At 39.0% G+C, this 10,178-nt stretch overlaps 1 protein-coding gene across 3 annotated transcripts in view; it reads left to right on the top strand.

The window, feature by feature from the left end:
* The first annotated feature begins 6,403 nt into the window (after positions 1 to 6,403).
* LOC127376769 (adenylate cyclase type 6-like) overlaps positions 6,404 to 10,178 on the top strand; it is a 38,409-nt gene continuing 34,634 nt past the window's right edge. For 2 of the 3 annotated variants that reach the window (XM_051423977.1, XM_051423978.1), the window contains exon 1: positions 6,404 to 6,657. The gene's annotated coding sequence lies outside the window, so the exon portion shown is untranslated. Of the gene's footprint in view, positions 6,658 to 8,282; positions 8,449 to 10,178 lie in introns of those variants that run through there. The other variant, XM_051423979.1, reaches the window with a different exon arrangement.

Below are 10,178 nucleotides of genomic sequence, written 5' to 3'. Positions count from 1 at the left end.
AAAAAAAAAAAAAAAAATATTTAATTGTTTTAATTAATTATTTGTAACACACAGTAATGTAGCTGTAGGCAGATGTAAGCGTTAATTAGTGGCAGTGGTGCCTGGAGAAGTGGGTGTACTCTTAATTTATGCCACAATTTAGATTTAATTTAAAGCATGTAAGACTACTTTTGCATATTTAACAAACAAAAAAATGGGCCAGTAGTATATTTTCCACGTTGTCACTTAACTTCTGCTGCTTGGGAGGATTATTATTAAATTAACATTACATTATGCATTTTGAGTGAAGTGTTCCCTACTTATTTACTTACTTTTACTTACTCATGAAAAACCCACACATTAGAGGGGATTTAGAAAGTAGTATACCCAATGCTGACTGAAAAATAAGTGGGTATTCTCCATATACCTGCATATACCCTATATACTGTCAGTGAGGTCAACTAAGTACTCATGTACTGAACCTGGTGGTGGAGAAAGAAGTAGCATCCTTTACTTATGTAAAAGTATCAATACGACACTGAAAATACTCAACTACAAGTCAAAGTCCTGCATTCAAAACTTAAAATATAAAAGTGTTATCAGTGAAATTTACAGAAACAAAAGTAAAAGTGCACATTATGCAGTAAAATTGTCCCTGTCAGTGTTTTACTTTTATATATGATGATGTATTGTTGCGACAGTATTTTCCAGGTAATCCAAGGAAGGGTTTAAATAGTTTATTTAACTTAAGAAGTCGGAGCACTTAATCCTTCAGGGTACTTAGCTTGTCTGCTAAGTAGTTGTCAGGTAAATGTAGTAAAAAGTAAAATATTTCTCTCTGAAATGTAGTTGAGTATAAATATAAAGCAGCAGATGATGGAAATAGTCAAGCACAAGTACAGCACTTGAGTAAATGTTACTTTCCACCACTAATACGTATGTGTGGTGGGACTCTGTACAGCGCTTTAATCTGGATATTTTAATATAGATGTAATTCCCTATGATTTTAATGTATCAATTGGCAATGTATGAGTTGTCTAAGTCCATAATAAAGACTCAAATATCGGGAAAAAACAAAGAGAGGACTTATTTTCTATTGATTAGGCTTACTTAAAGGCCCTGCATACTCAAACAGGTGTTTTGTGTGGGTGTGTAGGAGCTTTAAATTAACTTGTTTGTCCTGCAGTGATCTAAATTTCCATTAGAGGCCAAATTATGTATTGTCCCATATGAACTTATGACATACATAAGAAGTGACCTGTGAAGGAAAATCTTTCCCAAAATTAAAATTAAATTGGAAAATGAAACATGGAAAATGAAAAGTGAAAAAAATAGAAATTGGAAAAGGGAATTAGATATTAAAGTTTGAAGCAGTTTGTCATTTCAATATCTGAGTATCCTGTTTACAACTTATCCTCCATATATGCCAGGGAAAAAGTATGAATAAATTGAAGCCAGGGAGCACTGAAAAGTTTATTTTTCAGCAGTAAAATGTCTCTCTAAGTATCACAAATCACTATAGTTTTATTTTTACAGCCTCTAATTACTGATAGTTTGGTCTTATTCTTATTAACCTTATTTTGAGCAGCAACAGGCAGTTGTTTTCAGCAAAGAAGCGACTTTATGCTACCTGCCCAACACCAAACTGAAGGCCAGTAAGTCTCTAGTCGCTAGTAAAGAAAGTGAAAGTGAAGAAAATAAAATATCTAAGACCCTAATATTTTGGGGTTTTTTTGTATTTTGTTTTGTATATTGAACACAGGCTATAATATGTTAGCACTGTCTTCAAGTTCTGCTGCCCCTAGTGGACAGAAATTATTAATTCAGCATTAGCCTAAGATGTCGCGATTTGCGATATGATTTGCGATTAGTTTGTGTCATTTTTTTTACATCACAAATGAGAATTTTGCACTTGGTTATATTGCGGTTAGTAAGCGCTGCAAATAAAATCCAGGAACTAACATTAACTGCTGTTCATGTGTTGATTTTTATGTCTACATCCATAAAATACACAATAATTCACACGTAAACGAGAGTTGTTGCAGTGTTCAGTACTGTTTACCAGCTGTTTCTTTATGATAGCCAACTGGTAAGTTAGGCTTATCGTCCCAGACCTACTGCATCAGTTTCAGCACATAAACTAATATGAAGAGACCTTTTTCACTGCAGCCCTTTTGACATGAAATAGTAGGTTAAACACAGGTTGTACCAATTATAACACCTGTTTTTACCCGACTATTTCATGTCAATGGCCAGTGGCAGTGCAGGGTATTCACAGTGTTTACATTTCAGTCAGTATTGGGTGTATCCCCCTGAATATTTGACTCAAAACGCATAATTATGTAGTTTCTCACTCGTATGTGGGTCAGTAACAATTTAAAAATCTGCAGCTCTTACTTCCTGAAGTCCAGCAGCAGACGTTAAAGGATAATGTGCAGATGCTATTGGGGGAACTACATATGCAGTAGTACTCCTTACATGTCACTGTCTGTAATACAGGGTGTTTATCCTTTGCCGGACAGAACAAATGGGGCATAAATGAAGATACCACTACACCACTGTCCATGGCTGCTGTGAAAAAGGTATGTTTAGTAACTGTAATTGTCATAACTGTGGGTAAAACAGCATGTAAGTACATTTGTCCTTTACAGTTACTGATACCTCATTGACCTTCAGCTTTTTACAATACTCTGCCTCCTTCATGATAGCCCCGTAATCGTCTGAATTACCTCTCTGTCTGTTTCACTCCGTTCATTCAGCCTCACATCAGCTGATTTTCTGATTTACTGAACAAATTGAGAGATGTGTTGTGGTGATTCAGACGTCTTACCTTTGTGTGCCATCTTCCATGACTAACCCCACCTGTTGCTCCAACCCTTCTCACCATTCTCCTGGCTGCCCTCCCCGAGCAGACGTGTTGACCTGCCTCGCAGACTAGACACCCCAGGTAGTGATATTCCTCATTTCTATAATGTTGACAACCCTGCTACCTTGCTGTGGCTTTGATTCGTGCACACTGGTTTTCTCCTCTGGTTTCAGACTCCAAATCCCCCACCACCCTGCTGGCTCATCGTCGGCCTTGTTGACGATGTAGCCAATGATTTTATAACATAAAGTAGTAGGCAGTTCTCCATGTAATAGATCCTGCTTTATTCCACAGACACCTTAATTGTTACACTAAGTTCCTCCAAAAGCCAAATCTCTACTGTCCATAAATGTAAAGTACATGTTTTTAGGCAGATTAAACTATTAGTGGGTTTTGGGGCAATAAAACACCTTTTTCACAGCAGCCTGTTATAACTACTATAACTTCAGGTTGCTGCTGTTGTGCATGTTGGCTCACTGGAAAGTCTCTGCTACACTGCGTATTCGTGTGGACAGGCCCTTAAATGGAACTGAACCTTAATTAGTGTTGTTGGTGATTACCCGACTATTTCATCTCAAAATGGCTGCTGTGAAAAAGGTTTTGCTATCACAACACACACAGTAAACAATACCTGTGCGTTAATTTGAGCTAATTTGATTTAAAACAACTTTATTTGCACCATGTGAGCTCAATTTTAACTAAAATAATAAAAGACAGAGTCACAAGATGAATTCAAAACCTGCCTTTGTTTATTAAGTGGCACAAATTCTCAAACAAATTAGCAATTAATAAAATTACCAAACACATTAAGTTGAACCAGGAGGGGTTCAACTTGTAGCTTACAGCATATTATATAGACTGTTGACTATTTCCGTGCAGTGTACCCTGTTCATTTCTGTTTGTTTAACACTTACAGTCTTTGACAAGGCCTTTATCACCTGTCGCCTTTTGTAAACATCATGTCTGATTTAGTTTAGGCACTGACAATAAATCAGTAGATATTTCTTAGAAACCAGAGCCTGTAATGAGCCGGGTTCAGTTCCAAGAATTCACTGTTGTTATATGGTTTGTCAGCACTGATGAGTTTATTGTTGCTTCCATCATTTCGATTTTAAAGTAAAATGTAAACATCTTGAGCCGGTCTCTCATATGAAGCATATGAGTAAATTATCTTGTTACAGAAATGGACAAAACTGAGCCACTAAACCCAGATATCGACTTTTAAAATCCTACTTAAGTAAAAGTATCATCAGCAAAATAAAAATAAGTAAAGTAAAGCTACTTGTTCTGTAAATAATGTCACCTATAATCTATTTTAATTATGATTGTTGTTTCTTTTTAATGCATCAGTGTTCAAGTTAGAGTTTTAACTGCTTTATATACAGTCAGGTAGGTTAGTCTAGTGGTTCCCAACATAAGGGTCGGGCCCCTTCGAAGGGTCACAAGATAAATCAGTGGGGTCATGAGATGATTAATCGGAGGAGAAAGTAGAAAAACGTTTATTTATGTTCATTTTTATGCTGTTAATCATACAAATGTGATAAATTTACCTCTCTGGGCCTCAGTCAGAGGTGGCAAAAGTTCATTCTTTACTTAAATAGAAGTAAAGATGTATAAAAGTAAACTTTCTTTGTTTATCTGAAGGAAATTTCTAGCAGCTGTTTCTGAAACGTTGTCAAAGGGCCCTGACTGCACATACTTTTTAACAATGTGTTGTATTTTAGAGCCTTATATGTTGACATGTCAAACACGGGTGTAAATAATACAACTGATGGCTGAATTCCATTTAGCTGCTTCTGTTTAAGGCTCCTGGTTGTGTGCATGCAGCCTCACAGACCAGAGCCATCGTTAATGATATTAGTGACACCAGATAAGTTCTTATAACTGATTACATCTGCATTTTGTTAGTACAATTAACTGCATTTTGTAAGTTAGAAACATCATTGTTCAAGTAGCTTTAGTAATTTTAAGTGAGAGTGACTTAATTATGTAAATTATATTTGTACTGTGAAAACAAAATACCTATATGTATGTTTCCGTACGTGCATTGTCCCTTTTAAATAAATAAACTTCAAACTTAAGTTCGTGCCACTTAAAAGCTTAATCAAAAATGTTTTTAACCTAAAAAATTGAGTTTGTGTCCCTTAAAAAAATGTATGTAGTCAATTTTGAGTTAAATGAACTTATCTGGTTTTACAGTGTGTGCTTTACCAGACAATGTTGCTGTGAAAAAGGCTCATCACATGATAATTTTAGGTTAAATTTATATCTTTATAGACCAAACCTTCATAATTAGTAGCAGAAATACTAAAAGTACAAGTACCACAATATTGAACTTGAGTAAAAGTACCATTTCCCACCTCCTGATCACGTATAATGTAGTCTATATCAGTCAGGTTTATAGATTATTCAGTGAAAATAATAGTACATTTTAAGATGTGAGCTGACTGTATGTTTCTGGGACCATGCTGAAGCTCACAGCTGGTGGTGTTTGACCGGCTGGGATCGCCACAGACACGGTTTCACCTCTAGAGGGAGTGCCGAGTTACTGAAAGTGGGAATGGGAGAGTGGTTGTGTGGAGCCTGGGCTGAGCAGAGCTGCGTCAAAGCACCCAGAGTCAGACAGCCTAACACCGGAACTGAGTGCAAGCTGGTGTCAAAATAAGAGCAGGAAAATTGAGGCGCAGTACAATAAAATAGTTTGCAGACAGAGAGAAAAGTCTGGCTGTAGGACAAACATATAAAGATTTTTAAATGATCTGGAGAGTAAAACTAGTTTCATGAGTAATAAATACATGATTTAATGCTTTTATAAAAACATTATTGTCCAGAAATCTCTGGCAATATAATTTTTTATTGTCAATAAACTGGCATACGGATATATAACTAATAATAAATAATCATATAAATAAATAAATAAATAAAGATATATATGATTTTTTTATTTGAGAAAGAAAATATAAGAGAAAATATATTTTGTGGATTTTTGTCTGAGAAATAAAATAATCTCTTTCAGTCATAATTTGTCTTCAATTTAAAAAACAACAACATTATGAATCCAGTATTGTGAATTGTATTGTTAGAAAATAATTGCTTACATTTTATTAGCATTTTATTATAACAGAGTTTATTGCAGGTAGCTAACAAAAATAAATTATTGAAACAGTCCAACATAAAACTCCCTATATAACTGGGAATTGGCTGCTGACTGTAGCCTTTTTTCATAATGTACAAATATAAAATTATTCAAATAATCCAACTGTAGTGGCTAACTGTGTTTCCCCCTGTCTCCAGTCTTTATGCTAAGCTAAGCTAACTGGCTACCAGCTATTATACTTTTCATTAAACTATGTCTTTAAGTGACAGTTTCCATGCAAAACTTTTACTTTTAAATCAAGTATATTTTTTATGATACTCCATCTAATCTAACCTGTAAACACTTCTCCACCACCAGTTACTTAAAGGTTTTATTTTATTTTGAAAACACCAACCGGAAGTGTGCCGTCTGTATTTCCAACCCTCCCCTCTCTCCCCTCCCCTCCCCTCCCCAACCCACCCCCGTCTTGACAGTGGTGCTTGGAGCCGAGAGGGTCAGGGGGAGGAGAGGAAAGGGAGTGGAGCGAGGAGAAGAAGACGACAGGAGGAGATCCACCAACAGGGGTGACACACAATCTTTTTACCCGGGACCATCCTTCGTACAGCCGGGCTACAAATGCTCCTCCAACCCCCGGAGCCGCTCCGACCGACAACCACACCGAATCGGATTGTCTCGCCGCGGTCCTGTCGGGGAACAGAAACAGAAGATGATCACGGTGAGTCCGTCTTTCTCACTTGCTTTGCCTTTGCCTTTGCTTTGCACACTGCAGGCCGACATATATAATATATGTTTCCTGCTGTCACAGTCTCTTAAAAATAAAAACCTCCGAAAAGCCTCCACTTCTCTGTCAGTACACACAATATTTCTACCCGGAGTGAATGACATAGCTGGCGACAGTTGCTGTGAGGGCCTCCGCTTCACACTGGTGGTGGGGTTGGAAAGGATACACGGTCAGTATATGTTATTTCCACTGGTGGATAAATAACATTTATAAATATACGTATATATATATAAATGTGTGTAAAGGGGGATAAATACATAAAAATAAAAGAGGTTGCATCACAGTGCTGACAGTCCTGAGGGGTGTTAATAGGGCTGCATTCAAGAGGCTGCATCTACCCCTCATAATGATAATTTATAATAACTTTAAACACCTTTATTTTATTTAAAAACCCTGCTTATATACGCACGCATGCACTGTGGTGGTGGTGGTGGTTTGTAAATGGTGGCTATAATCCACAGCTAGTCTCTCCCCCCTTTTCCATCCACTGACTGATGCTGAGGAATGTGCAGCAGCAAATGTTTTATATCTGTTTATTTACCCTCCTTTAGACTCATGTTTGTCAATACACTGATCCTGGGAGCTGCGTGCTTTTGCTGCAGGCTGAAGGACATTTGCATTAAAATAAATCGCTCACAGAGGCGTGTTTTGTGTGTCTTAACTTGGACTAACCGGACGCAACGGAATGGGTTTTTTTTTTTTTTTATGGTCCCCGCTATGGTTGTCACATAGGCCATGGTGTTATGTAACAAGAAGCCTACGCTGTTTGAATGCGGGCCCTCACACACACACACACACACGGCCTGTCTGTGCATGGCATTTAATACACCGGATCGAGAGGAATAAAAAACACACATGATCGAAACAGAGCTGCAGGAAATAAAAAAAATGCAAACTAAATAATAATAATAAATTAAATAAATAATGCAACACTCTTAACGCGTTGCAATACTTCTGATTTGCACTAATTGCTTTGGTCTATTTTTCGCATCTGTATCATCTGGATGACACACAGAAGGAGAGAGAGAGAGAGGGAGAGAGAGAGAGAGAGGGAGAAAGGGGGAGATGCATGCACAGCTACAGCTTTGGACTTGTCTAACTGGATCAAACCCACAATGAATGACTTTGTGCTCGTTGTTGTTTTGTGGCTGTAACGCCACTGTAGCGGCTGTCCGGTTGAAAATGTCCCCTAGGAATAGTCAGTCACCCCCGCCCGCCTTCCCCTTCTCCGCTTCCCCGCGTCCCCTCCCCTCTCCTATAACGCTAGTAGGGTAAGGGAGGGGGGAGAGAAACCGGAGAGTAGGCTACAGCCAAGCACCATGCAAACACACACCAAGCGACTGGCAACACCGCGACGTTTGCAAATGGGTACAAGCTGGTCGACCTTGTGCAGGGGTGTGAGGGACGCAGCCGGGGAGGAGGTGGTGGGAGGAGAGGAGATGAGAGGGGAGGTGTGTGTGTGAGAGAGGGAGGGAGGGAGGGAGCTGGTTCTCCTTGAATCTTGTCGATGCCAGGGGAGGGAGGGATATACGGCTTTGGACGGATACGTGCCAGAGGAGGCGCATGCAGGCGAGATTGTAGCGAGGAAATGCTATTTTTTGCTTCAACAACACAACACGAGTCTCCGGTGAGAATGCCGGTCGAGGCGGCGGCTGCAGCGGCTGCAGAGGCTGCAGCAGGCGGCTCTCTCCGCACAGTGTGGAGCTCAGGGCGTCTGGAGGCCTGGTAAGATCAGCTGGTAGCAGTCGCTGAGGCAAATGTGGTCGATTGAATACACTACTATACCACTGTTGTATTATTATAGAGGCATATTGGAGGTGTATATATATATACATAGTGTGACCAGGGGGGTCAGCATTAACCTACATTGATACATTAAGATAAATTCCCACTTTAAAAGTCCTCGCAGAGACTATTAGGGGAATATTTTACATATTTTCTGTCAGGACTGTAACCACAATAAAGCCTCATACAGCACCGATCTGACCTTTTCTCTCTCCTGATTCCTCAACTCAGGTTATCTACGATTCACAATCCGATACCAGAGCTCTCCTTTCCACCCAAAATCTAAAACCTGTAGCCTCCTGGAACTCATCATTTCTCCTCTGTAAGGTTACATGAAGGCAGGAAACACGACAAAGCTGATACCCAGTCCACTTTAATAAAGGGTTGCATAGGTTTATTAATGAATGAATGAGACCCAAATGTGCCCAGCCTTAAGACACTACTTACATTACACATACAGCAATAAAGAGATAACAAGGCAGTATGTCTGAAAACATTGCCAGATATAAACTTTTATATATACAGAAAGAAAGACTGATCTCAAATTCTGGATATACAAGTTCCTGGTAATACTCCCTCTGGGAAAAGCTGACCTACACCCTCTATGACGAGGGATTTATTAAGATCTGGCTCCAGTCTTGGACACGGTGGACTGAGCTTTCTTCCACAGAACTGACAATATTGGTGGTTTGTAGTAATTTGAATGTATTTGTGTGCATGTTTTCTATTCCTCGCTACGTTTGGTATCATGTTTGTGCTTCAAACACTATAAAAAAAAAAGATTCTGTACATATTTGTGACTGGAGTACGTAATAAAAACACTGAACACCTTGTATTTGAACCGTCCACATTATGTCACACAAACAGCGGTGTTAAAGATGATGATATAATGGTGCTCCTCTACAAAACAACACCAGCCTGATATAATTACATGGTATTTGTTATCTAAAGGGAAGTATTGCCTGATTTTCTAGTAATTTCTAAACAAACTTTTGGGTTTTAGTGCTGCAGGGCCCCGCAGATCCTGTCATGCTGTGTCTCCCGTTACTGCCTCGATATTCGTCTTGACAGTGTCCTGTTGTCCAGTGGCGTTTATCAGCATTTATTACTTGTCTTTTATCATCGATTGTGATAATAAACAGAGCTCGAAGGAGTCGTTTCTTTTATCTTCGGCCCAACTGACTCTAAAATGTTGTTGTGTGTTTATACCAGAGGGGTCAGATCGAGCAAGTTCTAGTTCACCTTAAAAAACCGAGCCATCGAGCTATTTTAGGTCCTGTCCTCCCCTCTCTCCCCCACTCTCTCCCCCACTCTATCTCCCCATAGTTTTTTTAGGAAGTAGCTCGTTCTTTGCCTATAAATCTGGCTCAGTTTTCAGACATGAGACAAAATCTCAAGTGTGTCTGGTTATCCAGGAAATGAGATTTGTGTGCATTTAGCGGAAAATGATGCATTTTATTTCCTGTCAGATTTGGGGATTGAAGGAGATCTTTGCTAACGAGGTATCGAAAAGAGCTAAACAATGAGTCAGGCCTGTCCATTAATATTAGAGCGTTAGCAGAGTGGACAAGACGTCCGCATTATGATCCGATGTGTGTCTCACCTGATCTACTCCCCGCTTAAATTTCAGCCATGCCACTGTTATAGATCTATTTGTGCACCGGCTCTTC

The sequence above is a fragment of the Dicentrarchus labrax genome, unplaced genomic scaffold (assembly GCF_905237075.1).
Source record: "Dicentrarchus labrax unplaced genomic scaffold, dlabrax2021, whole genome shotgun sequence".
Lineage (NCBI taxonomy): Eukaryota > Metazoa > Chordata > Actinopteri > Moronidae > Dicentrarchus > Dicentrarchus labrax.
This window is presented reverse-complemented; position numbering and strand designations above follow the sequence as displayed.